General features: G+C 43.2%; 1 long non-coding RNA gene across 2 annotated transcripts in view; it reads right to left on the bottom strand.

Annotated features, from left to right (window-relative positions):
- Positions 1-23,465, bottom strand: part of LOC123613911 (uncharacterized) — a 380,673-nt gene that overhangs the window by 2,986 nt on the left and 354,222 nt on the right. For both annotated transcript variants that reach the window (XR_006721338.2, XR_006721341.2), the window contains one exon: positions 9,448-9,508. This is a non-coding gene — a long non-coding RNA (uncharacterized LOC123613911). The remainder of the gene's footprint in view (positions 1-9,447; positions 9,509-23,465) is intronic.

Below are 23,465 nucleotides of genomic sequence, written 5' to 3'. Positions count from 1 at the left end.
GCTCGTGGCTGGGGCTGCTTTCTGAGAGAGAAAATTCGCGTAGGTATGACTGTGGCCGTATCCTCACTGCTCGAGCTGTCTCACGGGTGGTGGGGCAAACACATCGCACTGCTCATAGATTTTCAGACTGCCCTGAGTGGACCAAATGTGCCAAACGTTTCAGGCCCATCTACATGACTGGACGTCTGGATGAAAGCTAGAGAAGCTTCGATGTGTGGGAACTTACTGCTTTAAATGTGGACAGAAAAGAATTATGAATTTCAAAGAAACATGGTTTAAATAGAACAATATGGCTCATTCAGAACCATTCATCGGACAGTGAAGTTCTGGATAAAAGCAGTATTTAGTCCATTCCTTCTAGGAGTGGCTCTCAACCAGAGAGGTCCAGCCAATGAGCATGCTTTGGAATCTGCAGGGTGATTTTGGTTGTCCTCAGGTTTGAGGGTGCTGTTGGAACTACTTAGTGGGTGAGACCCAAGCATGTAAATACTTGCAATGTACGGACAGTCTGACACAATGAAGAGGCATCCCACGCCCCTTCTGATTTTTCCTGTATCCCACTGGACTCTCCTGGATGCAGAGATCCGGTCATGTGCCTGGTGTGTTATTCCTACATCATTGGGGGTTATTTCCACCTTCCTCTCGTGATATGCTAATAAATCTAGTCTGTTATTAGCCTAATGCTCGTTTTCAGTCTGGTGTTTGCTTCCACCTCTGTTCTTTCATGTTCCCGTTTGGCTTGACTGGAGTGGCTTCTGATCTTTTTTACAGCTCTTAATCCAGAGTTAGTCATTGTAAGTGGGTTAAAAAAAAATCAAATTCATCATCATGACTTCTAGCACAGTCATGTCCAAGATTTTCCCAATTGAAATGCATGTTATTTCCTTATCCATTGCTTTTGTTTTTCACCTTTTATATAAGGGCACTTTATTAAAGATTGAAATTATATGTAAAGTCGTATTTTATATATTTGAGTTTTCAACTTAGAATAGAAAGATGAGCATATTCATAACATTATCATATATTATACAAGTATTTTATACATTGTTAGGTGTGTGTGTTACATGTATATATTCTGAAACATAGTCTATGTTTTACATATTACATATTTACATATATCATACAAATAAAACATATAGTATAGGTACATATGTTATATGTTCTAGATCTATGTGCTATGTAGGTATATATTACATGTGCATGGTATGAATATTATTTATATTATATATGTTATATGCTTACTTACATAAGTACGCTATACATGTGTATACATTGCATACCATGTACACACGCCTTATAATGTATCTGTATGCATATTGCATGTACACATGTTACACGCCTTTTTACATACATGTGTGTGTGCACACATGATGAATGTGTGTGCAGGCATATATGTGATGGATGGACATATGACAGATTATAAATACACACATTCATATCATGTGCCCTGGGGGAGCAGGGGATAGCTCAGTGTAGAGTGTATGCTTAGCATGAGGGAAGTCTTGGGTTCAATCCCCAGTACCTCCATTTAAATAAGTAAATAAACTGAATAAAAATTAATCTCCCTCCAAAAAAAAAAAAGAGAATTTGCTGCATATCGTGCACCTGATCATGCACATGCTTATGAGTATATGTGCTTTGTACAGCCATGTCATATGTTTTATATATCATATTCATATTTTATATATTACATAATAGAAAAGGAAGTGTAACTATAACAGTTTTTATGATAAAGAGGTGCCTCCCATGAGGATAAAGTAGCTGGAGAGGACTCGCTGTGATGTTTCTTTAGTCCAGTCTCTCTTCTCAGACGGGCAGTGAGTGATGGGTTTGCAAGTTTTAGCATTTGAATCGTATTTACAGGGTATATTTCAAATGAGAGTCAACCGGTCTAGAACTATTGGAAAAGAAAAGGCAGCAGGTGCATGAATGAGATGATACAGTACTTACCGATTCATCAGTACTAACACGACCAAAGCCCCACTGGGAACCAGAACTTTCTAGTCAGTTTGCTTACATCCCCATCTTTTCCCATTTGTAGGTCTGAGCCAGAGGCCAAAGGCCCAGAAATATCCATGACTCTCACCTGCATTTTCATATTTGCACATAATTCAGTTCCCCATGTCCAGCTGAGGCTAACATTGAAAGTGCCCAAAGACACAGAGAAAGAGCAAGAGTTAGAGGAATTAGAGACACGAAGTCACTGAAATACAGTAGTGGGGGGACGAGCCCAGGACCCCTGTCGGGAGTGCTGGCTCCCAGTCTCTCGGAAAGTCTGTCCACTGACAGACAACATGTGGGTCTTCCGCCTCCTTATCTTGATCCACAAGGCACTGAATTATCATCTACAAGGGACTAACCCCTGTTTATAGGGCTTGATGCTAAGTATGACTCAGATGACAGACCTTCCAACAGACCAGTAATTCTCTGAGGTTGGCAATAAATTTGTCCTCCCGAGCTTCATCAGGTGACAGTTAGAAAATGAGGCTTCTTAGCAGGTCAGCAAGGCTGGGGAAGACTTTGATGGAGCCTAGTTGTACCCTGGTCAAAACCCTTAGGATGTATTCAGGCCAAGATCTATTCTTTTGCATTGGCTTATAGCCTTAACTAAGTAGAGACTTTGCTTCCGCAAAATTTAGGGACGGCTTATAAGATGTATTCTGTCATCCATTGGCCCTAGAGGTCACCAAAGCAAAGACGCCAAGGAGAAAGACATCACTAACAGCTGCTGGAGCCGGATTCATCATTAACCTGGAGCAGGCAAGCCTTTAGAAGGTGTCACAGCTTTAGATCGCCCACATTGAGGCTGTGAGGCAATCAAACAGGTAACGAGGGGTCCACAGGGCAGGGATGCAGCAAAAAGGTATTAACGAGTTCTTTGACATTTTACTGAGAGCCTGAGATCCTACCCTTATGAGCACATCATAACCATTTAAAAGTCCTAGCACTGCCTTGTGTGGTCCCAACTGCAGCTCTGCTCTGCTTTAGTCTAAATGCATTTCAGGGGCTACTTTGACCCACTGGAAGTGGCTGCCTGGAATGTGGGGCTGAGAAGGATTAGAAACCCGGAACTAGACTCAGGCCACATAGGGGTGTTTGTGTGTGTGTGTGTGTGTGTGTGTGTGTGTTGAGAGGGTGCATATATACAATCCATTAGAAGTGTTCACATCTATGGGATGGAAAAGGTCTGAGTCACGAAGCATTCTTTACAGTTAGACCGTAGTGAAACAGTCCATGGAATATCCTTGCACTGTCCCCTCCCTTCCCTTCCCCCTGAGAGAGGATATAAATAAACCAAAAAAAGGAAAAACAATCCATCCTCTGCCACATGCGTTAACATCTGATTGCATTCTGACTCTTGGCTACTTAAGAGTTCTCCTGGTTAACACGGAAATGTGTGCCTGTGGAAAACCCTCCCATGGCCAGCGGCGGGTGCGGCTGGACTGCTATGTGGAGGGGCAGGGAGGCTTCTGTGGGGCGAGCAGGAGCCCACGTGAAAGGAGGAATCCAGGTGGACTTTTAAGAATGTATTTCCTCCTCGTGTCCTCTGTTTTATAGAAATGATCTGTTAGAGTATTTCTTTCTGCTTTAAGAGAGGACAAAAACACAGACCGTGCTTTCTTTAACTTTGTATCCAAATGCTTCCTGTGGTACCTGGCACTCAGTAGGCACTCAATAAACAGTCTTTGACTGAATCAACAGTCGACTGAATGTCACTGAGCTTCCATTTCTTCATCAGTAAAATGAGGATCATGATGCTTGCCTGTGGGTTTATGTGAGCGTTTGTAACGTAGCATACACAAAGTGCCAAACTCATGGAAGGTGCTCAGTAAATATTAACACCCATCCACTGCCCCATTCAATTCAGGACCTGATGGAATCTAGGGAAATGGCAGCACCTGGCCAGAGAAAGTTGACGTTAACATGGTTTGAATTTGCTACAGGATCTGTGTCCTTTTTTGGAAAGCCAGCCAAGTTGAGGAGCAAATCTCATCCTGTGAAATAGGGAGGGAAAAAAAAGAGAACAAGAGTTAAGAAAAATAGAAAACCAAATTGAACAGAGCGGGCAAAGTTATGACAAGCCCTCAAACACTTCATTTCTTTCTCTAATTTTCAGAGCTTCAAACCTTCTACGTGTCCTATGCGAAGATGAATATCTCCTCCTTGTGTTGTGGGGGAACACTTTTCACTGAACCTCAGACTTTATTAATTATTCTGGTGCAATGTTATTACAAACTGCTGTTGATTATCTGACTCTTCTGGGCATGTGCGTGAGGCCAGCACGTCAGTTTCATATTAAAAGGATGTCGTTTGTGAAAACTAGATACAGAAATAAAGTATGTGTTTAATTAAGGCTTTAATCTTCTCTGAGTTCATTTTTTAGAAAGGGAGGTGGTGCCCTGGATGCCTGTGGGGTTGATAATATTTTCCTAAAATGATTCGTAGTCCTATCAGAAGTATTAGTAAACGTCCTTTTGTGTTAGTAATTAACTTTCATGGCTTGATATTATTTTACCTCTCTTGATTGTATGTTCCAGTCCAAATACTTATAAACGAACGGTGCCATCTCTATATTTTGCCAAGTTAAAAAAAAAATTCCACATACAACTGCCCACTTAGCAGACATCTTCAGAAAAATAACCAGACAGAAAAATGATGGGAGAGGGAAAGAAATGAGGGAGGAGAAAAGAGTGAATGTACTGGAGGAGGTGGCAAGAGAAAGAAGAGAATTTTTTAAAGGGAGAAGAAAATAAACAAAAGAAAACCAAATCCAAAAACCCATCAAAACTGGGGACCAGGCAAAAAAAAAAAAAAAAAAAGAGGAAAGGCACACAGTGTCAGGCTAAGGCCAGGGTCGGCTGAGACCACGCCCTCAAAGGCGCAGGAGGGGGTCTCCGGTCTCCCAACAGCTGACGGCCATCCGCAGAGTGGCCGGGCCACCATAGAGCTCGAAACCGGCTCTTCATAAGGAGAAGATGAAGATACAAGGAAATGTTGGAAGATTAAGCCCACTGCTAAAGAGTATCTTCTTTACAGGTTGCCAGGGAACGCTTTGTTCCCCTGATCAGGCCCGGGAGGTGATGGTGATGTCAGCGTTTCCTCTGCCATCCTCATCAGCTCCGTCCTGGGAGGGTTCCTTTTCTGTCTGTCTGCCATCCCTCACCTGGACCAAATGCTACCCACGTACAGAGGGGTGTGGCCCCTGGGCAACAGAAAGCAGATGGCTGTTACTGGGTGAGGATCTAATTCCCCTCCTGTTTGTAGCGGAAGGGGAAAGACAGTGGGAGGGGAAAAAAAAAAGGGGGGGGGGAATTCTAGTGACTCTGAAGGGATGATTGCAGCTGGTTTCCAAAAAAAAAAGTTCTTCTACCTTTTGTGAGAATAATCAGCAGGTATAGGTATTAAAGAAGGAAAAAGTCATCTTTTCCAAAATAGGTCAAATGTTGAAACAGGATAAAAAAATTCAATGTTATTCATTTCTTGCTCCCTCCGCGGCCCCGGGATGCTCGCTGACATAGCCCTGCATTTCAGATGCTGAAGAGTGCCCTTGAGTTCTAATGATAACTGTAATGATATTTTGTGGGTTCCCCACTGCTTAAACAAAGACAGAATTTATAATGTGCCTCAGAGCATCGAAAATGGATGTTAGGAAACATTAATATTACTATTTTTATCACTATTTAGCGAACAGTGCTGGAAGATATTAATATTACCATGATCATCATTATGGTGAGATAACGAAGTCCCGGAACTCCATGTGGCCAAGAGATTGTTGGGGGGGAAGAAAAATGGACGAGCTTCTTTTCCTCTAAGTTCTTTACATCGGAATGAACTGGAAAAATAATCACAGTGGCTCACGGAGTCAGGAGTCAGGGTAATTAAGTGGATAAATGAGGCCCTTGTCATTTGAATTTATGCATTTTCCTTCATCCCTTTGTTTGCTCTGCCTTTCTCTTCGCCAGGTCTCCACCGCAACGTTGTTTATTCATGGAGGGCACGCCACGGTTTTTCATACTGGGGGGTGGAAATCTGAAGCCCTTCATCCGACTGGCCAACGTGTAGACCGAGAGAGAACACAAGGGGATCAAAGTGGTATGAAGACAACAGGGGTTTCATTAAAATGTTCCGTTCTCTGCCTGAGGACAGAGCAGGGAGAAAAGGGTGGGGAAAAAAAAAATCATCTAGCCCAAACAAGTTTAACTTAAAAAAAAAAGCAACGAACCACCTGTGGTCTCCTTGGAAACAGGCAAGCACACCCTCCAGCCACCTTTTAATGAAACCCCAGAGCCCCTTTATTAATTTATTAAAGAATCTATTTTCTGAAGATTCATAAACCACATATAACTCATATTCCAACACATCTCTGCTATGCTAATGGAACGCGTGCCTATGAATAATTAATTATTTAATTAGTAATAATTAGAGGTTGTTGTATAGGTCAAACCATTGGACTGACAGCGAGCTGCTGTCAAAATGTCACTTGAATTAAGGGAAGGGCATTTAAACAGAGAGTGATTTCATCACCGTGTAGGGTGGTTACCTACCTCCCCATGCCCTCCTCTCTTCCCCCAAGTATCTTTCACAGCATATGCCATTTTAAGAGGCATATAACATGTAAAGTGGAACATTTAATATTGAGCATCCTACAGAAAGTCTGGCGCCTTCAATACTTTGCTAGACACACAGGACAGGCTGAGTTAAGTGGCTGCATGTATGACACTCAGACATGACAGCGGCGGTACATGAGTTTACATCCTTCACGTGGAATTCCCAGGACTCCTTTTCTGCGGCTGGCCCTCAGTGCTCGTAAAGGATAAATACACTCAGAGTGAAGAGTTGTGCAAATACATTTAAATAATTTGTTCGCGGAGCACCAGTGAGATAATCCTGAAGGATGATTATTCTGAAACTGGCACGTGGTCCAGTGTCACTGGTCGGTGCTGTGCGGGCCCCTCGTGCTGGCTTCCGCTATCTGTCTGGGCTCCAACCCGGCTGAGAGATGCCCGGTCCTCGCCACACATCTGGGAGCTGAGAACAGACCTTCCCGAGCGGGGAGGCAGGCTTTGTGCTGCTGGCAGGCCACTTCCATTTGTCCCACAGAATCACTGAGGACAGCCACCTTGCGAGGACTCAGTAGGGTGACCCACTGAAAGGGTTCAGCACAGCACCTGGCTCAGAATGAGCTCTCAGTCAGCGACAGCTATGGCTGCTTCCTATTTTAAAAGATCACTTTTCTGTACACAGAAGAACACTGTAAGTTGCACAGGGTGGACATTTATGTCCTCATTATTCAGATCAGGAAGTGAAGCCAGGCATAATATCTTCAATCCCATAAACCAGAGGTCACAAACTTTTTCAGCAGACGGCCAGTTGGTAAATATTTTTGGCTTTGTGGCCCATAAGGTCTCCAGTGCAAAAAGAGAGCCGCAGATGATATGTAAATGAAGGGGCGTGGCTTATTCTGATGCAACTTTATATACAAAAGGAGGCAGCAGGCTGGATTGGACCCCTGGGCTGTAGCTTGCCGACCCCTGGTCTGAGCCATGTTGGCAGCAGGCGGCTCATAGTTAAGTGCTCATTGGACGCTAGCTGGATCAGTAAAATAACAGATGAACGGACACATCCAGGTCTTAATCGTAGTGCTGAAATTGGCCCAAAGAGTCTCCCATTAATTAAATTAACAGTATTTAAAGCAGAATGAAATTTACTTCTCGAGTTTTACCTGCGAAAACAAATTTACTTTCGAGTGTGCCAGTGTAGATACTCTTTAAGGAAATCCTCTAACGGAAACTTTCAGCAGAGGAGGTAGACCTTTCTTAGAAAGTCTATAGAATATTTATAGACTTTTAAAAATACATATGTACAGCATCAATTCTGGCTTTAGCTCACAACTGATTGGTGGTAGAAAAGAGAAGAATCTGCCTCTATCTTAAAAGAGCATCATTTATTTTGTTCTGCCTTCTCGTCTTCCTCCTGGTCAGAGCAAAATACCCAGCATGGGCTGGAGGCAGAGAGTATTGTGTGTGGGTGGCGGTGGGGGGTGGGGCTCTTCCTCTGATCCCAGCTGGAGCCCACCCTCCCCTTCCTTCTTCTGCTGCCCTGTGCCTTCTGTGGTCCTGCCTTTCCCCATGGTTTCTTCACAGCCTCCAAGATGCAGGGGCAGTGAGGAACTCTTCATGCAGAGAAAGTCTCTGAGGATGTGACCAAAGTCCTCATACTTCAGTTACTCAGTCAAAATGGACCCTGTAAAGACTTTGAAATAACAGCAGAGTGTACTTGCAATGACCTGTACTATTTTATGGAATTTTAGAAACACAAGGAGGCAGCTGCTCCATGAGCTGCGATAAACAGAAGAACACGGCTGGTGAAATAGGTCAAAGTGAGCTGGACAACAGCGTCAAGGAGTCAGGACATACTACCAGAAGATACTGCCAGTAATTTCCACGTGTGTGCTGGAAATGTGAGCCAAGACATTGCAGCAAAGGGCATCAAGTCATCCTTTTCCCCTATGGATGAAATATCAGAGGCCAGGGTTATGAGATAGATGTATGGCAATTGGAAAATCCAATAGTTGTCCCTCTGCATCTTGTATAAATAACCGGATGCTGAAAATGCAGTTGAACATGTGTGAGCTCAGGGATGATGCAGTTGTCAGATCAGAGCTAACTGGGCCATACAAAAGCCATGTGTGCATAAAGTGCATGAAAATACACCCAAAAGCAGTTGAAAGTTGAAAGTCACAAGCTTAGCAGATTGAAAGGCATGCACACTTCTTATCTCACAGCTTCTGTGGCTTGGGAGTCCAGGCACTCACAGAGGAGAGCTGTATCCTCTGCTTAGGGACATAGGGCTGCACTCAGGGTGTCAGGGAGGGCGGGGTTCTCATCAGAGGCTCAACTGGGGAAGGATCCACTGCCAAGTTCCCTGAGATTATTGGCGGAATCCATTTCTTTGAGAACCCGTGGGCTGCAATGGCAACTGCTTCTCCAAAGGTAGCAACAGAGAAACAAGATTCTCTATTCGGGGAGATTCAAGTGCATGAAAGTTCCTTCATGAGCATTTGCAGAAACCACTCATTTTCTGGCTACCCAAATCACACAGCATTATGGAGAAACATTATCTTCATATGTCTTTCCTCACTGGGAGATTGATGGCTAATGTGTGGGATTCGTCCCACGACATTTTTGGAGTCAGTAGTTGTGCGCCCTCCTAGGTAAAGAAGAATGTAGTAATCCGTATTCATCTTGACCCTTCACCCTCACCTCTAACCCTGACAAGACCTCACCTTCCCAGGAAGGTCCCATGTAGCCAGTATATGTAGCCAATAACAAGTCATCTGGCAGCCCTCCCCAGAATAATTTTATGAAATAAAAATGAGGTCAGACAGGACAGCCCTGTGGCCAAGAGTATGGGCGTGGAGTTTATTCTATCCAATGAATGACTCACCGTCTGTAAGATCTGTGGGCAGCTCCCTTGACCTCTCTGTATCTTCTTCTTCATACAGTTCCTACAAGGACAAACAGAATGTTTTGAGGATCAACAGAGGATCAGACACATGGTAAGTGTGCCAAGTTAGCGACCAGTGAATGCGGGTGGCAACCTTGCAGAAAGTTGCAGAAAAGCACAGGCTTATTGCCAAGAGCATGACCTTGATCCTCTCAGCCCCTGGATCTACTCTAATGAGAGCAACCCAGACTTCCTATTTCTCCCCGTGCCTAGTGGCTAGATATTAGGTTCCAAATTATTTGAAGAAAAAGTAAAAGGTATTCATGCTCTTGAGACACCTGGATTATACCTACATAAAGGACTTTTACCTGGATAAAGGTATTGGCAAATAACTTCCACATACTATGATTCATAGAATGTACTGGAATAAAATATAGTACAATGCCATGCCTGTGGTGTGAACAAACTGTTGAGGGCACGTGAATAAGAGGGATCGGGAAAGACAGCCAAAAAGGGGTGGTTTTCTCCAAAGAGAAGGGACTCCCAGTGGTTGTCAAACTGTAACCCTCAGACTGGGAGCATCAGTCATTCCCTGGGAACTTGTTAAAATGCAGATTCTTGGGTCCCATGCCAGGTTTACTGAAACAGGAACTCTGGGATGTGTCCTAGCAGTCTGTTTGAACAGTCCCTCTGTGGGATGCTGACTTATCCTTAATATGAGAACTGCCCTCAACTAACAGGGCAGAGACAGATGGACAGAGAGTGTCAAATGTCACGTCGAGGCTTTGAGGGCATTAATGACCACTCAGGAGAAGAAACGCAGCAAACGGGAAAGGACCAGATTCTAGGGGAAGAGGGCTGGAGAAAGTGGGGGCGGGGCAGTTAAGGAGGAGGCGATTGGAAGCAGGAGCATCGAAGCAAGGTCAGGAGGTGGGTGTGCACGACCCAAAACAAACAGCTGAAAGACCGAGAACCCAAGTTCCAGAGGTTACTGGTAACCGAGAGCGGCTGGGAGTGGTGAAGAACCAAGGCGGATGCACTGTGCTTTAAGGACTGTTTTCTTTGTTATCCAAAGGCTCACTGGTCCAGGACCCAAAGCAGAGAACATGACGCAGGGTCCCTTTCCCACACCAGACTGACTCAGAGGGAAGTAAGAAGCCTGAGCATTGAGACCCCCAGCAAATGATCGTTTGGGCGTTCAGTGCAGATCAAGGCTTAAGATTTGAACTTTCAAAATGAGAAGTCCTCTGGAAAATCGAAGAAGGATGCCCCTGGAGACAACTGAGATCCCACTGCTGTCCCTGTTCAAATGCTGTCATCTGAGAGATGGAGGCTGCCCCGAGCTCTCCCCACAGCCCAGGCCGGATGCCGTCTGGCTCACAGCACACCCATCACCTGTTGACTGTTGCTTCTTGCACTCGACTCTCTTCTTCCGGGGGTTTAATCTCCTTCTACCTACTTTCAAAAATCTCATTCAGCAACATTGCGTGGATGGGAACCCCCCAACCTTTGTCTAAATGAAGTTCTAAGTTGCCTTTTCCCCCACCACTCACTTCTCTGAAGATGCTCCTCCCACGACCCCCCTGCTCTGGTTCTGCTGGTGAGAAGCCCGCTTTCAATGTAAATGTTGTTCCTTGGTGGGTCCTACTGGCCGCTTCATGGTTGGTGTTCTGCAGGTTTCCCAAGATGAGTCTTAGGTAGATTTATTTTTCTTTATCCTGCTTGATGCTCATGGTGCTTCCTGAGTCTGAGAGTTCACTTGATCATCGAATTTAGTAAATGTTCAGTCATCGTTGATTCAGTTAAACAGCCTCTGCTCACAACTGCCTTTCTTCTCTGCATCTTCTCCTCTGTTTCTTCTCATTTTAGGTCTCAGTACATCATTGGTTCCTTTTCTCCCCAAGCTGCATCTTGAACAATTGCCTTAGATACGTCTTTCTGTTCACTAATGCTCTAGCCAAGCCTAATCCAGGTGTTGGACACATCAAATTAGGTTTTATAAAATTTCAATTACTGTATTTTTTTCTGTTTCTTTCTAGAAGTTCTATTTGGATTGTTTTCAAATATGTCTACTCTGGTTCATAATGGGATTTCAATTTCCTCCTGTGGCTTCCATGCTATTTTAATTATTCAAAATATTTTTATTTAAAGTTGCTGTTGGATTTTTCCATGATCTCAGTGTCTTAGGACCCATCATGTCCTCATGTGGTTTACAATTTTTATGGCACGGTCACCTGAATTTTTGTTTTCTTTTCGTTTCCTCCTGGGAAGCTGGAGATTGAGGAGGTCTTGTTACAGAGAATTTTGCATTTGTTTCTTGCTTACGTTCTCGGAATTTCACTGGTCCGGGATCAGTTTTACATTAATTTATACCATTGAGGGAAGTCCTGTGGCATGCGTGGAGTGAAAATTAGAGGCCATGCCCACAGCTTGTGCAGGCAGGCCTAGTTTTATAATTTCTCACAGGAGACTTTTTGTCCATCCATAGCCCAGGGCAGAAAAATGCATCGGGGTCACTCCCCTGTGCTGGGGATAGTCTTTTTAGTTCTATCACTGAAGGGTTCTGGCTTTGTGTAACCTCAAATTCTCCTCCTCCTGAGGCCACATCTCTTGACCTTATTTGGGCTTTCAAGCCCAACTCCTTGGAGCCTGTGTCTAATCTGACATCCTTCTCAGCATTGGTGGCATCAGGTCGTGAGATCTGTGTTCTGACTTTAATTTCCCTTTTCATTTCTGACACCAAGGGGATTTTCTTCCTTCCTTCCTCCCTCTCTTCCTTCTTTTCTTCCTTCCTTCCTTCCTTCTTTCTTTTCTTCTTCCCTCCCTCTCTCCCTCCTTCCTTCCCTTCTCTCTCTCTTCATTGTCTTTCTTTTTCTTTTTTTTAAAATTCAGTTGTATATTTAAAGGTTTGGCTGCATCTGACATGCTACAGAAAACGGGAGGTAACAGACACTCACATTTATGGACATCTTAAATAAATAATCCTCAACACTCTTAAGTTTCTGTAACTATTTGAGGTTGTTGGCAACAATGACTTGAAGCAATTCTGTTCTATGTCTCTCTTTTGCTGTGACCAGGCTGAAATGATTCATCAGTGTTTTTCGTTGTTCTGCTCTCACTGCTTGCCACATGGCTCATATTTTTACAAATGAATTACTGTGCTATTAACAAAAAAGGCTATTAATGCCTTCTACAGGATGAGCAGGTGGCTAGGTATCAAAGGCAATTGCCTGTCAAAGAACAAGGCCCCTCCTCTCAAGCTGGAGTGGCCACCACAGACCTGGCTTGGTGTCAGGGAACATTTTATTTTCTATCTTCTCCCTCTTCTTTTTCCCTGTCCTCAACCTAAGCTGATGGATCTCAAAAGTAACTGTAATTCTATAGCACTTCCAAGTACATCCCACTGAAGAGTTCATTTCCCACTTGTATCAGTCAGGATAGGTTAGGTTATGCTGTCATAACAAACATCCCAAAAGGAATAGTCTAAAACATTAAGATTTCTTTCTTTCGCATCTCTATGACTTTTGTGGGGTGTGAAAAGTGTCACTCTTCACAGTCCAAAGCAAGGCACATGCCACTCGTAACCTCAAGGATGCAGGTACTAATCCCATCATACATTAGTGAGAAGGACTGGAAATACTTGGTGGACAGAACTCATGGCTACCACAACTCTCCACGGCAGCCCTTGGCAAGTAACCACACCCTGACCTGCTCTGACCAGCTTGTGGCTGGGAAGGCCAAATACCATGTATTATACGCATCTTCCATAAACAGTGGCTGCTTGGCTTATCTGATACTGTGGAAAGCTGGACTCATTTTTCATATAGAGCAGAGATATTTCCTTCTCAGAACTATAAAGTCATATGATTTTATGTTTTATGGGTCACTTTAGTTGGATGTTCTGAGAAAGGATGTATCACTGTCCCCGCTTGGTATATGCTCAAACTAAGGCTAAGAGAAGGGGTGAAGTTAGGTGTTCCTCAGTTTGCCCAACTGTCAGATGGAACTCATCTCACCCACTTTGCCGGTTTCTTGTGAAAGAGATAGATAACAACACACATAAAACCCCTAGCGTGTTGTATCAGCAAAACTGAATCTGCTTTCCAGTACAGAGATACAGGAGATTAGTGAGGGATGGATTGGCCAGGGACTTCTTTACCAATGAGGTGGGACTTCAGCTAAAGGCATTTCACTTGGTATAAAACAATGATTTAAAAATCAGCAGTGTAACTACTATATATAAAATAGATAAACAACAAGTTTCTACTCTATAGCACAGGGAACTATATTCAATACCTTGCAGTAACCTATAATGAAAAAGAATATGAAAAGAATAGGAAAAGAAATATACGTATGTCTACGTATGACTGAAACATGATGCTGTACACCAGAAATTGACACCACATTGTAAACTGACTCTACTTCAATAAAATAAAATAAAATCAGCAACCGCAACAGCGAAAATATATCTGCCTGGCTCTTAAAAGGGCCTTACTTATTCCAAAGTAAAAAGTTAAAAAAAAAAAAAAAGCATTACTCTGTGTGAAGCTCTGTTCTAAGCATCTTACAAATATTCACTCATTTGATCTATGTGATAACTGTGTAAGTACCACTACTGTTGTGATTTTATAGACAGCGAAAGTGGGGCACTGAGAGGTTAAGCTATGGGCTCAAGGTCTCACAGGGATGGAACTGGGATTCGAACGCAGTCAGTCTGGCTCCAGAATCCCTGCTCTTAGCCAGTAGAGTTCCCTTGCGTTTCGTAATGCAGCAAATATAGTCTGTTTGGAACAGCAACGCGTCTCGAAGAATCTGTCATTTCTACTCCCCAGAAGCAGTAAGGAGTGCGCGGCGCCCCTCCCAAAGCCGGAGGTGGCCCGCTCTTGCCTCTCGCTGACAGTGGAAGGCGTGGCCGGGGCACGCCGTGTTCCTGGCGGCTGGTGAGCTGGAGAGCAGCCCTGTTGCTGTAAAACCCATATGTCACTTTTCTTTTAACATCTGAGTTTCCACAAGTTCTCATCTACAGATGGCTATGAAATTTACAGACCTTTTTTTAGTACCTATTAAGTATTTTATGCAACCTTTAATACCTTGCATCACAATTGGATCAAACATGCTGCAGTCCCATTTGTTGGTTTAGCAGACTAAGTACAGTGTAACAACAGTGCTGGAATTTTAATTTATTTCACCATGTAGACAGGGCCTCTTTCTCCCTTTAACTCTACAAATGCTACAGAGACCTTTCCAAGATGCTATTTTGATGTACTCCACTGTCAAGTCAATGCAATATTAAAGTAATTATGAATGATCTAGACAGTGTCCCAGCCTCAGTCTGGTCTTTGTCAAAGGCAAGGGGCTCTTTGTTCAGTTCCTTGTGCACTTGATTTTGGGTCTGAGATCATTTCTCATTGGTGCTATGTACGTGTTTTGTCGAGTGATTGGAGAATTAAACTATCTAAACAACAACTTTTCCAAATCCCATAGAAACCAAGGGGTGCTGAGTAAGCTAAATGGCCCAGGTAGGGAAGCCTTTCAGTGAGAATTTCTATCTACGGAGATCACTAAATAAGTAGCCGGTGACATTCCTTTATTTGCATAAGCAGTTAACCCCAATCCAGGTGATTATTTCAAAATAAATTAAAAGTGAAAGAAATTTATGAGCAGAGAGCTAGAGCGTTTCTACCTTTGCTGGAAATAAAATATAAAATAAGTAAAACACAGCCTCCCCCTGCAAGTAAAACAGAATTCAGAAAGCTCCTCCTTGGTGGTGGGGGTGGAAGGGAGGGGGTAGAGCTCAGTGGCAGAGCACCTGCTTGGCGAGCATGAGGTCCTGGGTTCAATCCCCAGTGTCTCCATCAAGTGGGGAAAAAAAGAAAAAAGAAAGAAAGAAGAAAGCAAGCTCCTCCTTCATTGGTCCACTACCCATTAATTTTAACTAGATCACAAGTCTCTCCTGTTACCAGCCAGTGGTTGAGGGGTTAATGGAATCAGGGAGGGGGAGCTGATGAGTGATTCTTGCATGAATAATAATTCCTGAGTGGGAGCGAGGTGTCCCACCTCCCTCCCCATTTCAAGGTACTTCAGGCTCAACTGAATATAAAAATTAGACAGTGTTCTTTCTGTTTCATACATCACCCAGCAGAACACAGCTGGCTGTTGGCTCCGGGGCAAACACATTTGAATAGACAAAAAAAGCAGGCCGTGTTGGGGTAGCTTGACTGAACTACCCTTCAACCTGGATTTTTTCTTATTCATTCATTTATTCATTCATCTATTTATGTGACAAGTTAGGAGGCCTTTGAAAAGTTCCCCAAATTACCAGAATATCCCTTCTTTTAATAAGGATGAGTTCTCCCCCAAAATCTTGTTTTATCATCTACCGATGCAATCACCAGCATCATCATCTCACCTGCTATGAATCTCAAAGTGAAGAGGGTGTTCTGAGGCTCCGGATTTCAGAAGGCTTAAAAGCAACATGCTGCCAATCTAGACTTACTCTCTGGCCCTCCTCACTCTTCCCTCCCAACATTTGGGAATCAGCATTGCTTTACAGGTCTAATGCCAATTCATAACGTTATAATCTCCTGTAAGTCCTATGAAAAGTGTCCCCTGGGATAGCCACCCCCACCTCTTAGGGTTGTGGGGAGCTCCCCTGCTCATTCTGCCACCAAGCTGAAGATTTTGCTGACTTATCATGGTTCATAAAGCAAACAATGGAATCAGGAGAAGCAGAGGCATATGGGAGAAGAAAGAGAGCCTTTGGAACTGGAATTTCATTGTCCCTGCCTTTTTTTTTTTCCTGTCACCAGGATGAATAAAGAACAAACCTCCTGTTTTAACGAATTACAATAATACAACCCAATGGAAAAGAAAAGAGTTTACCAATCCTGCTTCTAGGACTTTGCAGGGGAGACCGCCAGTGGTTTGGTCTTAAAGATGTAACCAGAGTTGTATTAAAGAGATGAAAGAAATAACAGGGGGACACACCCTACCAATACAACAACGAAACTATTATTTTCCCCAACTGTGATCAAATTGGCACCAGTCTTATGAAAAGTTGTATTTAATAATGACATCTGATGCTTCAGAGCACGTGAACAATTGCTGAAACACGTAAGAGAGAGAGACATTGTAGGTTCCTCCCACAAAGAGAAGAATGCTGTAAGAATTACATAATTAGATTTAGATATACATTAAGATTATAATTTTGAGCTTTACAGAGACCAACTTGTTCCTTTTTAAAAATAATCTGTGCATGGTTTGTAAAGCCCACATGCTCCTGTACTTTCAATGTTGCCTTATATTAGAAGCATTTATTCACTTTTTTGCTTTGGGGTTTGCATGTACATATGCACACATACACTTTAATGGATACTTTGCACAAAAATGACAGTATCTGCAGAAAAACACATAAAGTTTTGATAAAGTTACCAGCATAACAAAATCCACTTTTACTGCCTCCTTTTCCCCCCAACTTTTTCAACTTTACTCTTATATAAGCCAACTTTGACACCTCAAAATAAGGAAGAGAGATCTTTTATGGCCAATGAGTATTTGATTATATAACTACTCTGCTACTCTGGTCCAGGCAGTTGATCTAAAAGCCTAAAATTTGTGAATGTGATCATGAATGCGTTTCTGTATGACATGGAAGTGTACGGATTTGGCCCAGAGGATATGTGACAAATGAAAACAAGAGTGTCAATCTACAGCAGTTGATAACTAAGCCCTGGACACGAAAGAGTTTTAACCAAATGGGGGATGGTATAAGGTGTTAGTAGCATGGAGGTTTTGAGAACTAGAAAGTGGCCAAGGGAGTGACCCAAGAGAATGGAATTTTAAGAACTAGAAATTCATTTAAAGAACTAGAAAGTGCCCAGGAGAGTGGCAGGGAGTCTGTGGACTCCTAAGAAGACAACCTCTGTACAGCTGAGGGATGGGTATCTACTCAGTGCTGGCTTTTGAAGATGGAGAGGATGTGTCCTTGAGAAGTCCGCTGACTGTAGCAATTCTCAACGTGGAGAATAACAAACATGACACTCCCAAGACTGCACATGCTTCTGCCCATCCCAGAGATGCCATTATTCTCCAGGGGAATGTGTCCCCAGACAGCAAAATCCCCAGGGACTTTGTCAGATGGAGTCAGAATCACAGACTCTCCTGGTTAAGAAGCCAAGGGGTCTGGGAGCCCAGGCCTTTGGGATAGTCAGCGCCATGAGGATCCCTTGTTTATCGACGTTCACAGCCACTCTCCAGACCTTTGACTTCCATCCACTCCTCCTCTGCTGCCAATGCCTGCCCTGCCTTCGCCTTCCATCCTCGCCCTCCGAACTCTCCACTCCACTCACTCTGTCTTCCTGAACCCCACCCTTCTTCAGCCCAGGCTCACAGACCACCCGCTCTCTGGCTCTCAGGTCTGAGCTGAGGCCTTTTCTTCACATTCTGCGCACACCCCGGGTCTCTCTCTGTGTATACTCACACCTCCTGGAATGAATTTGTTTATTTACTTGCTGATGTTCCCATTATATTCTGAGTTTTGTAAGGTCAGGGTCCGTGTTTGCTTTTGAAATCTGCCTTTTAATAGGGTCCAGTGCAAAATAAACACCCACTAAATACTTGTTAAAATCAACTAAAGTTCCAAAATAGGATTTTTAATGATTTATTCAAAATGACATTTTTTTCCCTTATTCTATAAAAACATCCTTTAATTACAAATGCCAAGTGTAAGTTTTGACAAATTGTAAAATGACAATTTAAAAAGATACAGCAGGGGCGGGAAGGTATCGCTCATGGTGGAGTGTGTGCTTAGCAGGCACAAGGTCCTGAGTTCAATCCCCAGTGTCCCCATTAAAAATAAATAAGTAAAGAAACCTAATTACGTCCTCCCTCAAAAAAAAAAAAAAAAAAAGACACAGCAAAGGAGAGAGGGATAAACTTTAATTATGCAGTGATGTTAACAAGTAAGATTTGGCATCTAGGGACTATCATAACGATGAGATATAAATTACAGTCAAAGCTACACTTACAAATGGAACATAACTGACTACCAACAAAATATTCACGTGAACATTAGGGGAAGTTTGGATGGACGCAGCTGAATTGGAAACTCTGCCTTTGGACACATTTGATTTGGCAGGAAATTCCTTGTTTAGACAGGGGCACTCCTGGCTGTGCCCTGCATCCCCAAAGTCACAAGAAACCAAGGCGGAGGAAGATTGCTGGAGTTTCTGTGGTCCTCCGTCTTTCCCTTCTCTCTCTGGCTAGTTTAGCCTGAACAACATGATTTTCTCCCCTCTGTACGTTGTGTTTGGTAGAGCTTCAGAGCTAGCAGAGCAAACTGACTAGTACATCCCGGATTCCCAAGAAAACTCGTGATGTAGGTACTGTTGCCTCTCCCACATCCCTGATGAGTCTGCAGTTCAGTTGAGGTTAAATGACTTGCCCAACAAGCAAATAAAGAATAAACAGTGGAACCTAAATCTTCTTATGCCAAAACCTAGCTCCAGCATAACCACAAAACTTCCTTACTGTAGGAGCCTAGTTCTACTGAACAGTGAACGCATGACAGAATGCAAGCTTTAATTTCCTAAAGCGATTACAACTCTACGGTGTAACCAGCTGATGAATAGACTTTAGCCTAGCGGTCTTAAAGGTCTTAAAGATGGTGTCAGAATCAGATCGCATCAATCCATATCATATTTAAGTCCAACAAGCTTAACCAATGAACTTTATAGTTCAGAGATGTATTTACAAGCAGATTCTTCTTCCTCTGAATGACTCCATCTGTACAAAAAGTTAGACAAGGAAGAGAAAAAAACAGTCACTTGAATGTCACTTTCTGGCTCCCCAGATCCATGAGGGCAGAATGGGGAGGAATCACGGCCATGGAAAGGAACTGGGAATCACTGTGGCCTGCTCTCCCGAGCAGGAAAGTGTGCCAGTGGAGGGCACAGAAGGATGTAGACTTTCTCTGAAATCTGATGTGTCCCAAAGAATTGGATTTTTTTCTTTTCCAGCAGGGGAGGGGCAATGCTTTTATCGGCAGGTGGCAGCCATGCAGTATCAGCACATGGGCTGGGTAAGGGTCCCGTTGGCATTCGCTGCTCTCTGTATGTCGGGCCAGCCGGCTGGGGTGCTGACACCTTTCAAAAGCTGCGGGGCATTCAAAGCAGAACTGCACAGACATGAGTAACTCACCTACCCTTTACGTATACACAGCTGGCCTTGTAAGTATGCACAGCTAACCAGTGCACACTTACAGTGAATCAGTCTTAAAGAGGGTGTCAGAATCAGATCACATCACTCCGTATTCTATTTAAGTCCAATAAGCTTAACCAAGTAAAGGGACAATCCCATTACCCAGGTCACAGTGTTATTTCAAGGAGGGTCCAGGGTCTCTGAAAGAATTTTGTTTCGGAGAGCTCCATCAGTACAGGTGCACGTAAACACACACCTAGCCTTAGGTTCTGCACAACAGGGGTGTCCGCTCTGCATAGCTACCACTTCTTTTTAATGCCTATCTTTTTTCCCTCTGTCAGCCTCCTCATTCCCTAGACACTTGCTTTCTTATTTGAATGCTTCATCTCTACAAGCATATTATTGTCACAACTTCAGATATCAAATTTTGTATCAGACTATTTCTAATTTCAATGAAGCTTTAAAAAAAAATCCATACTCATATTTTTAATTGCCTTAGCTTTTTAAACGAAAACCTCCTTGCACGCATCCTATTTTACATGAGTCTCTCATTTCTGAGGCAATGTCTCTAAAATGCTCATAACACATGGGCAGGGGACCCCCCCACGAGCAGACAGGTTGAGAATAAGATGAGCTGGGTTAAGTCTCTGCCCCTCGAATTACATCTCAGGGAAACACTGATTCCACATTTTTTTAAACATTTTTTATTGATTTATAATAATTTTATAATGTTGTGTCAATTTCCAGTGTAGAGCCCAATTTTTCAATTATACATGAACATGATCCGCTTCCCATTCAGTTCATATATTTATATATTGAAAAACACTTATCAATATAGAAAAGATTTCTGTGTTGGTAAAGTGACACGTTAGGTCTGTCGCTTTTCCCCCTTCTTTGCTTTGAGGTGTACATGATTGCTCTTGGTGGTGGCATGGGAGGTAGTCAGCACTCTGAGGCAGGGGGCTGTGGCACACGGTTATTTACTTCGCTCATGTTAAAAGGGTCTGGAGGGACAGATGGACAGTGTATAAAAGACCGAACCTCACCAGCAATGCTGAACATGAGCTGCTAGGGATGGGAGAGGGAAGATGCTCTTTCCCTCTCTACCAGCATTGCTGGTGAGGTTCGGTCTTTTATACACTGTCCATCTGGGAAGCGGGTCAAGTTCAATTACCATAAAAATATGGACTGAGTGAGCATGAAGACATTGACCTCATGATGCCCCTGGCTCAATAACTGTTCATGTTTTGAGGACTTTTTATATGCCTGTGACTGACTGACTTAATCTCAGAACAGCAGATATATGAGAGTCTGAGTTTTAGACAATATGAATAAATCTAATATATGAATCTCAAGAAATGATTTAGTCTGAATATCTCATAGATTAATACATGTTTTAACTATGTTAGTTGATTGATCCTAAATCTACTACGTTTAATACATATCTTCAACTGTATCATTTGATGGATCGCCTGTATCAGTTGATAGATCGTCATTTTTTAAGAACAGGTGTACCAGGGAATACCACCAACTTTTGATGTGTTTATTCTACAGGACAAACCAGGTCCTACTCACAACGTTCCTGAGGCACCTCTCTCCAAAACATGACAGAGGTCACGGTGAGCCTTGGGCTAATCATGGCTGCTCATACATCCCTCATGCAAAATAGTCTGTGTTTTGTCCTGGCCTTGGTATCTTAACAGCCCCAAAGTCCACCCGGGGTTCTGAGCTCTGTTTAGGAAATGCCAGGTGTTCAGAGTCAAGGTGAAGGAAGACACTCTCTACCCACAGAGGAGATCAGTCATCAGCTGTCTTTTCAAGTTCACTAGACGTTCTCATCAGTTCATGCAAATCCTTAGAGGCCAGTATCCCTACTGTAAGGTGACTTCATGATTTACTCTCCTTTTCTCAACGCAAATATGCTGGCCTTTAAGGTCAAAAAGGGCTGAGTTTGTGCCTCAACAAAGCCATGTATTGGATATAGAATCTTGGAAAGTCATTTAATCTCTATAAACCATAGTTTCCTTAGACGTAAAATGAAGCTAATGATAAAAGTTACCCTGTAGACAGAGGATTAAATAAGTGTGCTTATTACAGTGTCTGGACAAATACAAATGTTAGCTATTATAATTATTTGGTAGTTCAATTATCCAAACCCTACCCGGCTTCTCTACAGGGGTAGAGCTTCCATCTTCCTTGGTGGTAGCACTGTAATCCTCTTCTAAGATTATTTGAAAAAGTGAACATGAATAGGTAAGCTCATATTATTTACAGATTTCAACTAGAATATTCTTCCTTCCTTTTTACTCATCCCACTTTTTTGCTTGCATATTAGGTTCCAAAATTTTGTCCTTTGGGGTTGAATTTTACCATGCATGATCTCAGCTAAAAGGTGATTTTTTTTTAATAATGTTGAAGCACAGTCACTCTGTCTACTTTTGAATTAGAAGCAGATGAAAGTAACTTATTTTACTTTTCTGCCTGAAAGAAAGGTAGGGCTGTTTCTGTGCCCAGATAATTCACTAATAACTGAAAGTATCCAAGTATCTCATCTTCACTCAGGAAGTCTCCTGGCTAATTATGAAAATATTAATTAAGTTAGGGGCAATTGAGAAAAGTTACTTTTGAACCTGCTCAGCGTGAGCTGGTATTAAGTTACTACTGTATTTGGGTGGAGTCAGGTTTCCGAAACATCTGGGAACGGATTCCCACTGAACATAACTACGGCTTCATGGTCCTCTTTCCCTAGGGAACGAGATCAGTATTCTACTGTGAAGTTCAGTTTGTCATTCAAATACATGCCAAAACCCCTCCAGAATACATTGATTTGGGGTTCTGGAGATCGTCCGTTTGCCCCTCCAGACCCACTGTCCTGCACTGTACCCAGGGAGGCTGACCTATGACAGCATCCTTGGGTCCATTTCCCCAACAGCTTCTAGCTGATCTCAGCCAGTGGGCTTAGAGGGTGAGAAAAAGGTGAAGTTGAGACATATTCCCTTCTCCCCTCGTGCTTGGTTGCTGTGGGCTGGCCCACTTCTCTACCAAGTGCCCCTGTCCTGCTCCTGTTCCCACACCTCTACTGCCTGTGGTCCTGGGCAGTCTCTCCCCGACCTCTTCCATCCTCCTGCCCCTTAAGGCCCAGGATGGTAATGACTTCCCGATGTGACTAGCTCAGGGCTATGGCACACCCCTTGTTGGTTTCCTTAAACGCCACCCACCCAGTTAAATGCGTCACCTATACAACTTCCTGAAATTATCCGCCCTGAATGTGCCACAGCCTACTTAGTGTTAAAAAGCTTTTAAGCCTATTCAGATTCTGTTCCGCCTGCCGGGCATTACCATTCCCTGTCTCACCTCTCACCTGAGTGGGGGAATTCCACTCATCCTTTGAGATCAAGGATTTCAAGGACAGCTCTTCTGTGCAGCCTCCCCTCTGGCCCTCTAGACAGTGAGCCCTGCTCTTCCCTGGGCTAAAGTCTTGAGCCAGGTGGTGTGGGTTCAACTCCTGGCTCCACTACTTACTGGCTATGTGACCTGACATCAAATGAGTTGCTTAACTTTCCCAGGGCCTCAAATTTCTCACTGTAAAGTAGAAATAATTATATACTTTACCCTGTAGAATTATTGTGGAAGTTACATTAGTCAATACTTTTAATGGGCTCAGAGCACTGCTGGAAACATTTGAATCAATAAACATTATTATTATGGTTGTTGTTATTATTGTTACTTTTAATCTACATCATTAGGTTGTCTGTACGATGCTACTTGGTCTCCCCGGCCTTGGCCTCACACTCGTGGCTTTTCAATAAGTGTGTACTGAA

Source organism: Camelus bactrianus, chromosome 20 (genome assembly GCF_048773025.1).
Source record: "Camelus bactrianus isolate YW-2024 breed Bactrian camel chromosome 20, ASM4877302v1, whole genome shotgun sequence".
NCBI lineage: Eukaryota > Metazoa > Chordata > Mammalia > Artiodactyla > Camelidae > Camelus > Camelus bactrianus.
Note: the sequence above shows the minus strand (reverse complement) of the source record. Positions and strands in the feature narration are given on the sequence as shown.